This window comes from Salvelinus namaycush, chromosome 3 (assembly GCF_016432855.1).
Source record: "Salvelinus namaycush isolate Seneca chromosome 3, SaNama_1.0, whole genome shotgun sequence".
NCBI classification, from domain to species: domain Eukaryota; kingdom Metazoa; phylum Chordata; class Actinopteri; order Salmoniformes; family Salmonidae; genus Salvelinus; species Salvelinus namaycush.
Window position 1 is genome coordinate 81,982,986 of NC_052309.1, and position 14,495 is coordinate 81,997,480.

The following is a 14,495-nucleotide window of genomic DNA, read 5'->3' on the forward strand; positions in this document are numbered from 1 at the left end:
CTTTCTTTTCTCTCATTTCTCCCTCCATCTCCCCCTGTTTCTCCCTCCATCTCCCCCTGTCCCCGAAGGCCTGAGCACATCAGTTCATCGACACATTCTTTCTGGCCGGCCAGTCTCCATGGAGCCTGGTGTTTCATGTGACCTTTCTCCCTTCTGTTCCCCTGGTCCCAGGCGTCTGGTCACTCTGTCTGAATCATTCCCTCTCTGCTACTCTGCCATAGCTACTTTGTTAGCTATGAAGGTCTGCCAGAGAAAAGAGAACTAGCAGGATAAAGACAGACAATAAAATAACCTCTCGAGAGATGTGCGGTTTGTGAGAGTGGTGGCAGACCACAATATAGTACAGTACTGTTTGTACTTGTCCTCCACCTCATCCCTCCAGCCCTCTGAAGTGAGAGATCCACTCCTCCTCCTCTTGATCCTATTTTCTCCTCTTGTTCTCATCATACAGTACTGTTCGTACTCCTTCTCTTCCTCTCCACATCCCTCCATCCCTCTGCAGAGAGCCTCCCCCCTCTCCTCCTTATCCTATGTTATCCTCTTGTACTCATCAGATCCTATTCTACCTCAGGAGCTCTTCATTCCCATCAATAATGAAGGAGGTTTTCACATGACTGAAAAATAAATAAGTCCCGGCCAATCAAAAGGGAGTTTACAGCCGTTCCGGAGGCTATAGACGACCAATGGGAGAGGAGCTAGGGCTCAAATGAGATCAGAATGGTGCAGGTACTCTGATCTCATTTAGAGACCAAGTAAATAATTTAGACGACATGCTTTGACTGCAAAATCCTCCTTCCAGCACCAACACACCCTCCCTTCTCTAGTCTCTCTTCTTCACAGGGTAGGTCGGTGCACCAAACAAAAGCCCTGTTTCTCTTTGGTAGAAGAGATAAAATGCAAATAGACGTGCTGCTCTGACAGAAACACTCAGTCATAAATGGAAGGATCCTTAAAAATAACTAAACACATGTAAATGAGCGTATTAGCCAAACATGGTAATGAACAAATTATTTATAGAGGGCATTTTTATGTTAATTTGGAATGTGGTTGTTTTGTTCATGAGCTAATGATATATTAATGACACAATAATCTATAGCAATTGCTATCGATAAAAGGACGATGATAGCAATTAATTGTAATTAATGTATCTGTTTCTATTCCATTGATTTGTTAATATGTCATATAGACCCAGTTTACTCAGCCAGCGAGGCTGTACCCAATGTTTAGACCATTGACAGCTTATCTTTCTTATCTTACTGTAGCTATTTTTCAAACCATGAGCTGCATTTAAAACAGCTCTCTATTACAGCTAGAAGGTTTTCTCTATCTCTTTATAGCCCACTGTCCTCTCTTTCTCTCTCTCCCCATCTCTCTCTCTCTGCCCATCTCTCTCTCTCTCCCCCTATCTCTCTCCCGTATCGCTCTCCCCCATCTCTCTCTCTCTCTCCCCTATCTCTCTCTCTCTCTCTGACCTGCGCAGGTCTCACGTTCCTCTTCTCTCGCTCTCTGTCTCTCTCTCTCAGCCAGCGGCCAATCGATGGATGGATCTGACTTCACCCTGACTCAATAACCCCCTCATGCACATCCTCTTCCTCTCCTTCGGGGTGTGTGCCTGTGTGTGTGTGTGAGTGTGTTTCTGTTTCTGTGTCTGTGTGTGTGTCTGTTTGTGTGCGTATGGGTGTATACGTGTGTGTGTGTGTGTGTGTGTGTGTGTGTGTGTGTGTGTGTGTGTGTGTGTGTGTGTGTGTGTGTGTGTGTGTGTGTGTGTGTGTGTGTGTGTGTGTGTGTGTGTGTGTGTGTGTGTGTGTGTGTGTGTGTGTGTGTGTGTGTGCTACATGCGTGTGCATGTTTGCGTGTCTGTGAGGAGGGGAATATGTGTGAGTGTGCAAGAGAAAAGAAGGTTTGCTTTTTGTTTTTTTTGGCAGAGATTAGTGTGTGTCTGCCAGCTCCAGTCTATCAGCCCAGGGCCCAGAAGTCACGGCAGTGAGAAAACAGATTGATTTCTCCCCTCCTACACACAAACAATTAACTACACAGCGCTCAATTAGACACACGCTGCAGACGCCGTCAGACAAGCCTTTCCCTCGACCAGCACTCTGCCTTCTTTCCAACTGCCCCACCTCTCCATCCTCCTCCATTCTGGACCCTCCATCTCAGGGTGGACATGGAGGATGAGGTGGAAAGAGAGGAGGGGCAGAGGGTGGAGGAAGGGTAGGGCTCGGATGTGTCATCCTAATCCATAAACAAATACATGTTTCCTTGTTAAAGGAATGATTTTCCATGCCTTTTGTCTCACAGCACAAAATGAGCAAAGATTATCTATAATGATGTCGGCAGCCAATTGCTGTCTTATTATCACCATGCAGTGTTCTCACACACTGTTCTCTGGTTAGTATCATTAGCATCGCTAGCTGATTACACTCTGGGTTTAGATGTATCTATCTCTATGGTTCACACACTGTTCACTGGTTAGCATCGCTAGCTGAGAACTCTAGCTGGGTTTAGATGTATCTATCTCTATGGTTCACACACACTATTCTCTGGTTAGCATTATTAGCGTCACTGGTTAAGTACGCTAGCTGGGTTTAAATGTATCTGTCTCTATGGTTCACACACACTGTTCTCTGGTTGATGTCTTTAGCATCACTAGCACCACTAGCTGAGTATGCTAGCTGGGTTTATATGTATCTATCTCTATGGTTCACACACACTGTTCTACAGATGTAGGATATTAATTTGAGCCAGTTTGCTACAGCAGGAATATAATCCTGCAGCAAAAGGACATGTAAATTATTATGTGGATCATTTTTTGATTTTTTGAGGGTTGATACAGTTTTCATTAGGGCAAATCAAGTCTGACATTTTAAATGGAAATTACAAACTTTAGAAGCCTTTTTATACCTAAAATACACCACAAGTTTGCAACAAAAAGTAAGGTCTTACATCTGAATGGTTAACATTGTTAGCATCACTAGCTAGAGTATGCTAGCTGGGTTTAGACATATCTACCTCTTTGGTTCCACACACTGTTCTCTGTTTAAAGTACTTAACATAGCTAGCTCAGTATGCTAGCTGGCTATAGATGCTGCTGATTTACAGGTATGGGAATTCCACTCATGCATGGAACCCTCTGTATTAGCCACCCCATGTCCACCTTGGGGACCCATATCTGCGTAACACATGTTGATCTGCCTTTATCTGCCGGTAAAGGACAAACATTGTTCCTCATCCCTCCGTCAGCTTTCTGTCACTTTTCATTTCCCCCCCAGACACACCCCAGTGAGCAGCGCTCTGTCTCATACACATTGACACTGTCAGAACCAAGTCTACAGTAGTGTTTCCCCTGCCACATCAGTGCAGTGGGCCCCCCTGCCAAGGCTCTATTATCCCTCTGCCAAAATTAATTTGGCCTCTAATGTTTTCAAGTGAATGTTATTGATGTCTACAGCATTCAAATGCAATTATGCAGTTACCGTAAAAGTTTCTAGTCTCTCACAACCAAAATTACAGTATTCCGTTAAATGACATTCAACATTTAAATTCTATCTTTGTTTTCAGCATCCTTCTTATGTGAATCATTTAGAGTCTGTTTAATTTACAACCAATTACAGATTTTTTTTTGATGCAAGTGATTATTTATTCATTATTTATTTGCAATGCAGGCATTTAAAGTTTGATTAGTAAGTGCTTATAACAGAAAATAACTCAATTCATTAGTAGGAATTCACATCTACAGCACACTGACAAAAACAGATTTAAAAGGTGACCTCTTGCTGTTGTGTTTCTCTCAGTCATTGTGATCCATCAGCTCCCACTGCCACAATGAATGACAAGGTACCATATTCTCCAGGGACGGTATATGTCTTGTGTCATTCACAACACAGCGAGAGGTGGATTTGAAGAGGGAGGGAGAGAGGGAGAGAAGGAGGGAGAGAGAGAGCAATAGATAGAGAGCGAGAGAGAGTGAGAGAGAGCAAGAGAGCGAGAGAGAGCACGAGAGAGCGAGAGAGAGAGAGAGAGAGAGAGAGAGAGAGAGAGAGAGAGAGAGAGAGAGCGTGCGAGAGATCGAGAGAGAGCGAGAGAGAGCTAGAGAGAGAGAGCGAGAGAGAGCGAGAGAGCGAGAGAGAGCGAGAGAGAGAGCGAGAGAGAGCGAGAGAGAGAGCGAGAGAGAGTGAGAGAGAGAGAGAGAGAGAGAGAGAGAGAGAGAGAGAGAGAGAGAGAGAGCGAGAGAGAGAGCGAGAGAGAGAGAGAGAGAGAGCGAGAGAGAGAGCGAGAGAGCGCGAGAGAGAGAGAGAGAGAGAGAGAGAGAGAGAGAGAGAGAGAGAGAGAGAGAGAGAGAGAGAGAGAGAACTTCATCCAACGAAACAGGAGAAGACTCTTATCACATCTGGAGGTACACCGCTAGGATAACACCTCTAGTCACATGTATACACAACCTCCCTCCCTTTCTCTCTAGCTGCATGAAATAAAATCAAGGTTTAGTGTGTGGGCTCCCTCTGTTTTGTTGACGTGATGCCATGACGTTCCACTCAGCTCACCCTGCCCCAGTGCTTAATTTGTAAATCAGGAGGGTGACCTGAGGGTGACCGGAGTGACCTGGGGAGCTCTGATGTACAGGAATGAATGAATGAAAAAAATCACATTTATAATAAAGCATTGCATGCATATCATCACATTTTGCATTGGGGCATAGAGCAGTAGATTAGAGGCACTTATAGAAGTTGCACACATGGGGAACATTTTAGTGGCCTAGGGTCAGGGAAAATGTTTGTCTTTTATAAACACATTTCATGGAATTCTACACCATTTTACATGACGGGAGACTTTGGCAGAATATGTTTTTATACTGCACAAATGATCAAAATGATAGGCTACTTTGACAAACTGAGAATCTGAGATCAATAAAAATGACCTAGTGTTAAATCCATCAATAGCCTCCTAGGCCCATGTTGTAGGCTACAATACGAGGAGGAAATTATAGTCCTACAAATTATTTCCAGTTTTACTGATTCACCCAGTGTATATAATATAATATAATATATAATACACTGGCTAGAAGCTTATTCGCTCTCTTGGTTTACTTTGGAAAACAACATTTGGAGGTTGATATTTTGATATTTTGCTTCTGAACAGACAGCAGTAATTCTATAACTATGGTAAATCTATTTCAATTTATCAGTTGTGATGCAGCTCCTCCAGAACCCTTCCCACGGCTGTTTCTTTTAAGGAAATAAATAATGAAGTGCAACGCTGGAGAGAAGAGAGTTGCAGGCTCATGTCTATCAGAGCAGAGAGAGATCATAGAAATGAAGAGGCAACGCCAATGAACTTTGATCGCATTTATTCACATTTTTACATTGCAAGAAGTGACAATTATTTTTCATGCCACAAGAGTTACCAGATCCTGCCAAATAAGTTCCGCAACAAAACAGTCCAAAACGGAGAGGTGCCGGATCCTCTTATGGGCGTACATACGGCCGATGACGACCCGGGGATGTTTTCACTGATGTTTATCTTGTCATGCCTATTGAACTCGGCTTATGGCCTGTGTTAGATAGTAAGTCCCGTGCTGTGGGTTAGCTGGCTGCTCATAGTCTACTGATCTGATAAGTGCTGTAGGGAGAGCAGGATGGATTTAACTGGCCTTAATAATCACAAGCCCACTGATCCACTGTATATTTTGGGCCAGCAGATTTGCATTAATACCACAAGCTAGTGTTGAGTTAAGTGCACAATGAAATACTGAGCAAATACTGCAGTGCTCTATACTGTATATATACTGTATATATAGTCGGTTATGTATAATGTATGTAGTAATAACATCAGCATAGTACTGTATTTGACTGTATTGATATTTGGTAGTGGGTTGTGACAACTAGTGAATAATATTATTATGCCATGCCGTACAGTACATGAAGTATAAACACACATGAAATATTCACATATGAGTGTTACAGCAATAGAACCACTCAGATCCTCATCACTGACGACCTTTAAGGTTAAGTTTCAGCCAGCCCATCTGCTCCCTCTTCCTCCTCCTCCCTGACTCTCCTCTTTTCCTCCAGTGCCCTGTAGTGGGCTCTACCACCCTTCCAGCCCCTCCTCCCTCCCCTAACCGCAGGTGGTGTCAGTGCTGCACGGTACATTTCCACTCCGTCCTGTCTCCCCTCCCTTTCCATCCCCTCCCTTCCCCCTCCCTCAGGCTCAGGGCACCAGAGCTGGGTGCCTCATTCAGGATCAGGGTGGTTGTGGGGCAGCAGTTTGGAGACCTGAGTGGGTCTCAGAAAGACTGTTTTAGATTACAGTGGCATTCACACGGCAAGACAGCTCTGAAATATTTATCCCATTAGAATTAACAGGGCTGTCAATCAAATTCATACGTTGTCTGTCTCTGCCGCCTGCCACCCTCCATTTGGATTCAGATATTGCTGTAATCTGTGGGCAGACTGCATTGTGAGTCCTTCATTATAGAATAAAGGTGAAGAGTATGTATCAGCAGTGTGTATCACAAACACAAATGCACACATATAGGCAAACACAAGAAGTAATCACGCCCACCCACACTACACAGCATACAGGCCAGCTCAGCTATTCCAGTCAATGGCCACACATCCACATCCATTCACCACAGCCTGCTTCCAGTAGCCTAACATCCAGGCATCCTGCTTCAGCAGTCTGGTTCTCCACACCCTCACCCCCTGCCGGCAGGCCCACTCACATATGCTGGGGCTGACTGGCAGCAGTATGTGGCCCTACCATCCAGCCTAGCCCGAGCCCCAGCCCAGAGGTCCAGTAGCGTGAGTCAGAGCGTTTACACCCTCCCAGCCAGCCCACGGAACCCTGAACTCTGTTACTGTGACATCACAGCAAGGGCCCTGATTGGCCACCAGATGGCTGTCCTGATTGGATGCACGCCCAGAATGGGCTGGTTGAATCACAGGGATCTGTGTGGTGACCTGGATATAGATCTAGCCCCCACTTACACACCCCAACATAAGTACGCACGCACCCACACAAAGGCACACACACTCACATACACACAAACACACAACTGCCCACAAATACAGTGCATTCGGGCAAGTATTTGACCCCTTCCATATTTTGTTACGTTACAGCCTTATTCTAAAATGGATTACATTAATTGTTTTCCTCATCAATCTACACAATATCCCATAATGACAAAGCGAAAACAGGTTTTTCTACAACTTGATTGGAGTCCACCTGTGATAAATTCAATCGATTGGACATGATTTGGAAAGGCACACACCTGTCTATATAAGGCCCCAAAGTTGACAGTGCATGTCAGAGCAAAAACCAAGCCATGAGGTCGAAGCAATTGTCCGTAGAGCTCCGAGACAGGATTGTGTTGAGGCACAGAGCTGGGGAAGGATACCAAAAAATGTCTGCAGCGTTGAAGGTCCCCAAGAACTCAGTGGCCTCCATCATTCTTGAAATGGAAGAAGTTTGAATCCACCAAGACTCTTCCTAGAGATGACCGCCCGGCCAAACTGAGCAGTCAAGGGAGAAGGGCCTTGGTTAGGGAGGTGACCAAGACCCAATGGCCACTCTGACAGAGCTCCAGAGTTCATCTGTGGAGATGGGAGAACCTTCCAGAAGGACAACTGCAGCACTCTCTGCAGCACTCCACCAATCAGGCATTTATGGTAGAGTGGCCAGACGGAAGCCATTCCTCAGTAAAAGGCACATGACAGCCCGCTTGGAGTTTGCCAAAAGGCACCTAAAGGACTCTTAGACCATGAAAAACAAGATTCTCTGGTCTGATGAAACCAAGATTGAACTCTTTGGCCTGAATGCCAAGCATTACCTCTGGAGGAAACCTGGCACCATCCCTACGGTGAAGCATGGTGGTGGCAGCATCACTACGGGTAAGCATGGTGGTGGCACCATCCCTACGGGTAAGCATGGTGGTGGCAGCATCCCTACGGGTAAGCATGGTGGTGGCAGCATCACTACGGGTAAGCATGGTGGTGGCACCATCCCTACGGGTAAGCATGGTGGTGGCACCATCCCTACGGGTAAGCATGGTGGTGGCAGCATCACTACGGGTAAGCATGGTGGTGGCACCATCCCTACGGGTAAGCATGGTGGTGGCACCATCCCTACGGGTAAGCATGGTGGTGGCAGCATCACTACGGGTAAGCATGGTGGTGGCACCATCCCTACGGGTAAGCATGGTGGTGGCACCATCCCTACGGGTAAGCATGGTGGTGGCACCATCCCTACGGGTAAGCATGGTGGTGGCAGCATCCCTACGGGTAAGCATGGTGGTGGCACCATCCCTACGGGTAAGCATGGTGGTGGCACCATCCCTACGGGTAAGCATGGTGGTGGCAGCATCACTACGGGTAAGCATGGTGGTGGCAGCATCCCTACGGGTAAGCATGGTGGTGGCACCATCCCTACGGGTAAGCATGGTGGTGGCAGCATCACTACGGGTAAGCATGGTGGTGGCAGCATCATGCGGTGCGGGATGTTTTTCAGCGGCAGGGACTGAAAGAGTAGCAAGGATTCATGGAAGGAAGAACGGAGCAAAGTACAGAGAAATCCTAGATGAAATCCTGCTCCAGAGCGCTCAGGACCTCAGACTGGGGGCGAAGGTTCACCTTCCAACAGGACAACGACCCTAAGCACACAGCCAAGACAACGCAGGAGTAACTTCGGGACAAGTCTCTGAATGTCCTTGAGTGGCCCAGCCAGAGCCCGGACTTGAACCCAATCGAACATCTCTGGAGAGACCTGAAAATAAATGTGCAGCGATGCTCCCCATCCAACCTGACTGAGTTTGAGATGATCTGCAGAGAAGAATGGGAGAAACTGCCCAAATACAGGTGTGCCAAGCTTGTAGCGTCATACCCAAGAAGACACAATGCTGTAATCGCTGCTAAAGGTGCTTCAACAAAGTACTGAGTAAATGGTCTGAATACTTATGTAAAAAAAAAAAGTATTTTTATAAATTAGCTAAATTTCTAAAATCCTGTTTTTGCTTTGTTGTTATGGGGTATTGTGTTAAGATTGATGAGGAAAAGAAACTATTTAATACATTTTAGAATATGGCTGTAACCTAACAAAATGTGGAAAAAGTCAAGGGGTCCGAATACTTTCCGAAGGCACTGTATATACACACGCTTACTCATAAAACTATTCTTATCACCACCAACATTCACGCCTACTGTTCTTTCCTGGTCTTTTTGAACATCTCGTCTATCGATTTTACAGTTTCCCTTTTTGACGATTATGGCCCTTTAAAATGTAAGTGCCCTTGTTTAACTAAAGTCTAAACGACTCTCACTCTTTGCTCTGTGGGTCAGGGCCCATCTCAACATCTCTGAGCACTGTCCTGGGAGATATAAAGCTACAGAGAGAGAGTCAGTGCTTGTGTGTGTGTGTGTGTGTGTGTGTGTGTGTGTGTGTGTGTGTGTGTGTGTGTGTGTGTGTGTGTGTGTGTGTGTGTGTGTGTGTGTGTGTGTGTGTGTGTGTGTGTGTGTGTGTGTGTGTGTGTGTGTGTTTTTGTGTGTGTGTGTGTGGGTGGGTCGGTGAGTGAAAGAAAGAAAGAAAGAGAGAGACAGAGAGAGAGACAGACAGAGACAGAGAGACAGACAGAGAGAGAAATACAGATAGATAGGGATAATGTGTCAGTCTCTTTAAGTGTACCTGGGCGTTTCATGTGTGTATCCACTTTCACTCAGTGTCTGTCTATACCTGTCTGTTGCCATAGCTCGGGAGGCAATGAGGAGCACTTAAGTGCATGCATTCTTTTTTAAATACACAACAAATGGAGGTTAGCTTCCACTTGAGCCTTAAGAGTCTCTCCTGCAGCAACAATGAGAGGGAGAAAGAGAGAGAGTACATGAAACCAGCATGTCCCTCTATCTGTCCTCCTCTTCCCTCCTCCACTCCACATTCCCACAAGCCTGCATGCAGTGCGCCTATCTAAAGATACCCAGGGACACACATCCTCACCACCAAAACAGTTCCCTTTAAGGACAGCCTGACAGCACTGTCCGTCCCTAAACCCAGTCCCCCACTACTGTACTTTCTCCTGGCCTGCATAAGTAGTTCCCTGGCAGCGGTATAGAGCTGAAGTAGAGCCACTCCATCCATCTCCTTTACTCACTAAAACACCATGCCAGGATCACACTTCTTTTTATCATCTCTCTCTCTTTTGGTTTCTCTCCCTGCTGTTCTCTCTCTCTCTCTCTCTCTCTCTTTCTCTTCTGCTCTCTCTCTCTCTTCTGTTCTCTCTCTCTCTTTCTCTCTTCTGTTCTCTCTCTCTTTCTCTCTTCTGCTCTCTCTCTCTCTCTTCTGTTCTCTCTCTCTCTCTCTTCTGTTCTCTCTCCCTCTTTCTCTTCTGTTCTCTCTCTCTCTTCTGTTTTCTCTCTCTCTCGTTCTCTTTCTCTCTCTTCTGTTCTCTCTCTCTCTCTTCTGTATCTCTCTCTCTCTTTCTCTCTCTCTTCTGTTCTCTCTCTCTCTCCCTCTCTCTCACTCTCTCTTCTGCTCTCTCTCTTCTGTTCTCTCTCTCTCTCGCTCTCTTTCTCTCTCTGTTCTCTCTCTCTCTTCTGTTCTCTCTCTCTCTCTTCTCTCTCTCTCTCTCTTCTGTTCTCTCTCTCTCTCTCTCTCTCTTCTGTTCTCTCTCTCTCGTCTTGTTCAGCCTGTTCCTAGGCCAGAGAGGGAGTGTTGATCAGACTCTTCATCTGCAGTGTATTCTGTCCCTTTAGATGTGAGACGATGAGTCATAGACATCAGCCACACCCCCACCTAGGAGCAGAGGGACACTATTTGGCAGGGGGACATGCCCTCCCACTGCACCCGTGCTCATCCAGACAGATCAGTATTTAGTGGAGGCCACCTGCTGCCCCTTGGGGGATGAGAAGGAGGGATGAGATTTGGAAGGAGGGATTGGAGAGGAGGGTTTTGGATGAGGTTCCACACCCTGTGTGCCAGCGTCCAGGGATCGAGTGGATGGACTGAGTGCCCGCTCTGCTCCCTGGCACTAACGCACAGCTACTTGGTTGATCTGCCTCTGGGCAAGCCTCACACACACACACACACACACACACACACACACACACACACACACACACACACACACACACACACACACACACACACACACACACACACACACACACACACACACACACACACACACACACACTATTCTGTCCTCCATTATTGTCCCCAATCCCACACTCCCTGCCGTTATAGAGAGGCACTGAGAGATGACAGAGACACCAGATTAAACACAAAACACATCAACTAACATACAAACATAAAACATAACAAACGTGCACACACTACTATGTTAACCCAAATACCATAGTAATAGCAATGACGTAAGTGCTATTACACATGTGTGTGCACCGGAAGAAAAATATTAGTGTTACCATGCAGAACTGAGACCAGCGGTATTCAGCCGCTAGTCTCCCCAAGGTCATCATTACAGTGAGGATTAACGTCACTCAAACCTTAACACATTGACAGACAGACACGCCTATTTCATCTGGGGAAGCGTCTCTCTCTCTCTCACTCTATCTCTCTCTGTCTCTCTCTCTCTCTCTCTCTGTCTCTCGCTCTATACCTGTTCCTGTCCTCCATCCGAGCTGAGGATCTGGAATCAGAAAAAAAGGAGAAGAGAGGGATGAGGAGGAGGAGAGGAGGGCAGCAGCAGCGATCTGCAATCTGCTCAGGCACTGTGACGTTCCGTTTCCATGGCAACCTGCCGCCCCGTTCTGTGTTCCATTCTCTTTCCCTTTTCTCTCTCTTTCTCTCTATTCCAACATGGAGGATCTGCCATGATATCAGAGGCATCGGAATCCAGATACAGGTAACTACCAAAAGAAAGGAAACACCAACATAAAGTGTCATAATAGGGTGTTGGGCACCACGAGCCAGAACAGCTTCAATGTGCCTTGGCACAGATTCTACAAGTGTCTGGAACTCTATTGGAGAGATGTGACACCATTCTACCATGAGAAATTCCATCATTTGTTGATGGTGGAAAACACTGTCTTAGTCTGTTCAATTTGGTTGAGCTCTTGTGACTGACACACACACACACACACACACACACACACACACACACACACACACACACACACACACACACACACACACACACACACACACACACACACACACACACACACACACACACACACACACACACACACACATTAAATCCCTTATGCTCCTTTGAGACCCTTTTTTCACTGAGATCTCTTCTTCTGGCCATGGTTGACAAAATAATGACAGCCATTGTGTGTGGCCATTAAGATAAGTACATTAGGGTATATAGTCTGGTTGGAGTCCTATGAAAGCACAAAGGCCATAGAAATAGGATGACTTTAAAGTGGAACTGACTGGTGTCAGTAAACGTGTTCCTTCGTTTGATTTTAGCTCATCTTGCTCTGGCTAGCATTAGTTGTTGATCTTGTTGTTGTTGTTCATGTGTGTAACTGAGGGAGAGAGAGCCTAACTTTTCATGGTTGTTTGATCAGGAATGTAAAGTTCCCAAATCTAAGTGGACTCCCGTGGTGTTTACATATTTTCAGAAATCCATTCAGGTGTATTTTGTAGCTTTTGGCGAATACATTCTAATAATATGAAGTCATGCTGTTGAAACTGCCTGTAAACACACAGTCCAGTTCAAAGTGAATGATGGCAGGCCCTACTGCCTGTAAACACACAGTCCATTTCAAAGTGAATGATGGCAGGCCCTACTGCCTGTAAACACACAGTCCATTTCAAAGTGAATGATGGCAGGCCCTACTGCCTGTAAACACACAGTCCATTTCAAAGTGAATGATGGCAGGCCCTACTGCCTGTAAACACACAGTCCATTTCAAAGTGAATGATGGCAGGCCCTACTGCCTGTAAACACACAGTCCATTTCAAAGTGAATGATGGCAGGCCCTACTACCTGTAAACACACAGTCCAGTTCAAAGTGAATGATGGCAGGCCCTACTGCCTGTAAACACACAGTCCATTTCAAAGTGAATGATGGGAGGCCCTACTGCCTGTAAACACACAGTCCATTTCAAAGTGAATGATGGCAGGCCCTACTGCCTGTAAACACACAGTCCAGTTCAAAGTGAATGATGGCAGGCCCTACTGCCTGTAAACACACAGTCCATTTCAAAGTGAATGATGGCAGGCCCTACTGCCTGTAAACACACAGTCCAGTTCAAAGTGAATGATGGCAGGCCCTACTGCCTGTAAACACACAGTCCAGTTCAAAGTGAATGATGGCAGGCCCTACTGCCTGTAAACACACAGTCCAGTTCAAAGTGAATGATGGCAGGCCCTACTGCCTGTAAACACACAGTCCAGTTCAAAGTGAATGATGGCAGGCCCGTGTGGCAAACGGCTTGTTTGCATAAAGGCCTACTGTAGCTCTGATAGGCGATGGCGAACCGGTCTGCGTAGACGCCGGTCCTGGACGAGACAGATATTTTTATTAGGTTTTATGTACTGCAGTGTCTATTAATTGTCCAAACGCACGGTCACTTTCCCACTCTATATTGCTATAGAATTTTCACAAATGCCTTAATATACGTAATTCTCAAATATTCTAAGAATTTATGAAAATGTTGCTAAAATGCTGTCAGATCCACTTTAATGGGATACTAATTCTGTAGATTCTATTTCTATGTTGATGTTGTATTTCTATGTTGATCTCTAGTCCTCCAACTTTAATTATGTTTCCATGTTTGTATGCCTCCTCCTTTTCATGCCAGTAATATTTAGTTCTTAGTTTTCCTAGTTCCTAGTCTAATATGACAAATGTGGGTTGTTCCCCCGTCCCCAGCCCAGTGCTCAATACTTTTGAGGCCATGTTATTCATCAATGAAAATGTAATTCATTAATCCATTCTCCCATTGACTGCAGGCTAAGTTTACCTTATTATGTACAGAAGACACATTCATCAGTCCCCTTTGTTTGACTGTACGCTTCATATTGGATAAAATACATAAATATCTTCCCTCTGAACACACACACACACACACACACACACACACACACACACACACACACACACACACACACACACACACACACACACACACACACACACACACACACACAAACACCACAGGAGGCTGCTGAGGGGAGGATGGCTCATAATAATGGCTGGAACGAAGCAAATGGAATGGCATCAAACACGTGGAAACCATGTTTGATGTATTTCATACCGTCCCACCTATTCCATTCAAGCCATTACCACAAGCCCATCCTCCCCAATTAAGATGCCACCAACCACCTCCTGTGACACACACACGATTGATGATTTATGATGTATTAGGATCCCCATTAGCCGACGCCAATGATGACAGCTAGTCTTCCTGGGGTCCGACACACAACAAACACATTACAGACTAAATGCTTTACAATTTACATACATTTAAAACATATAAATTACAGACTTAGATATAAAAAAAAATTAAAAACTACAACTAAAGACACAAATTTACAC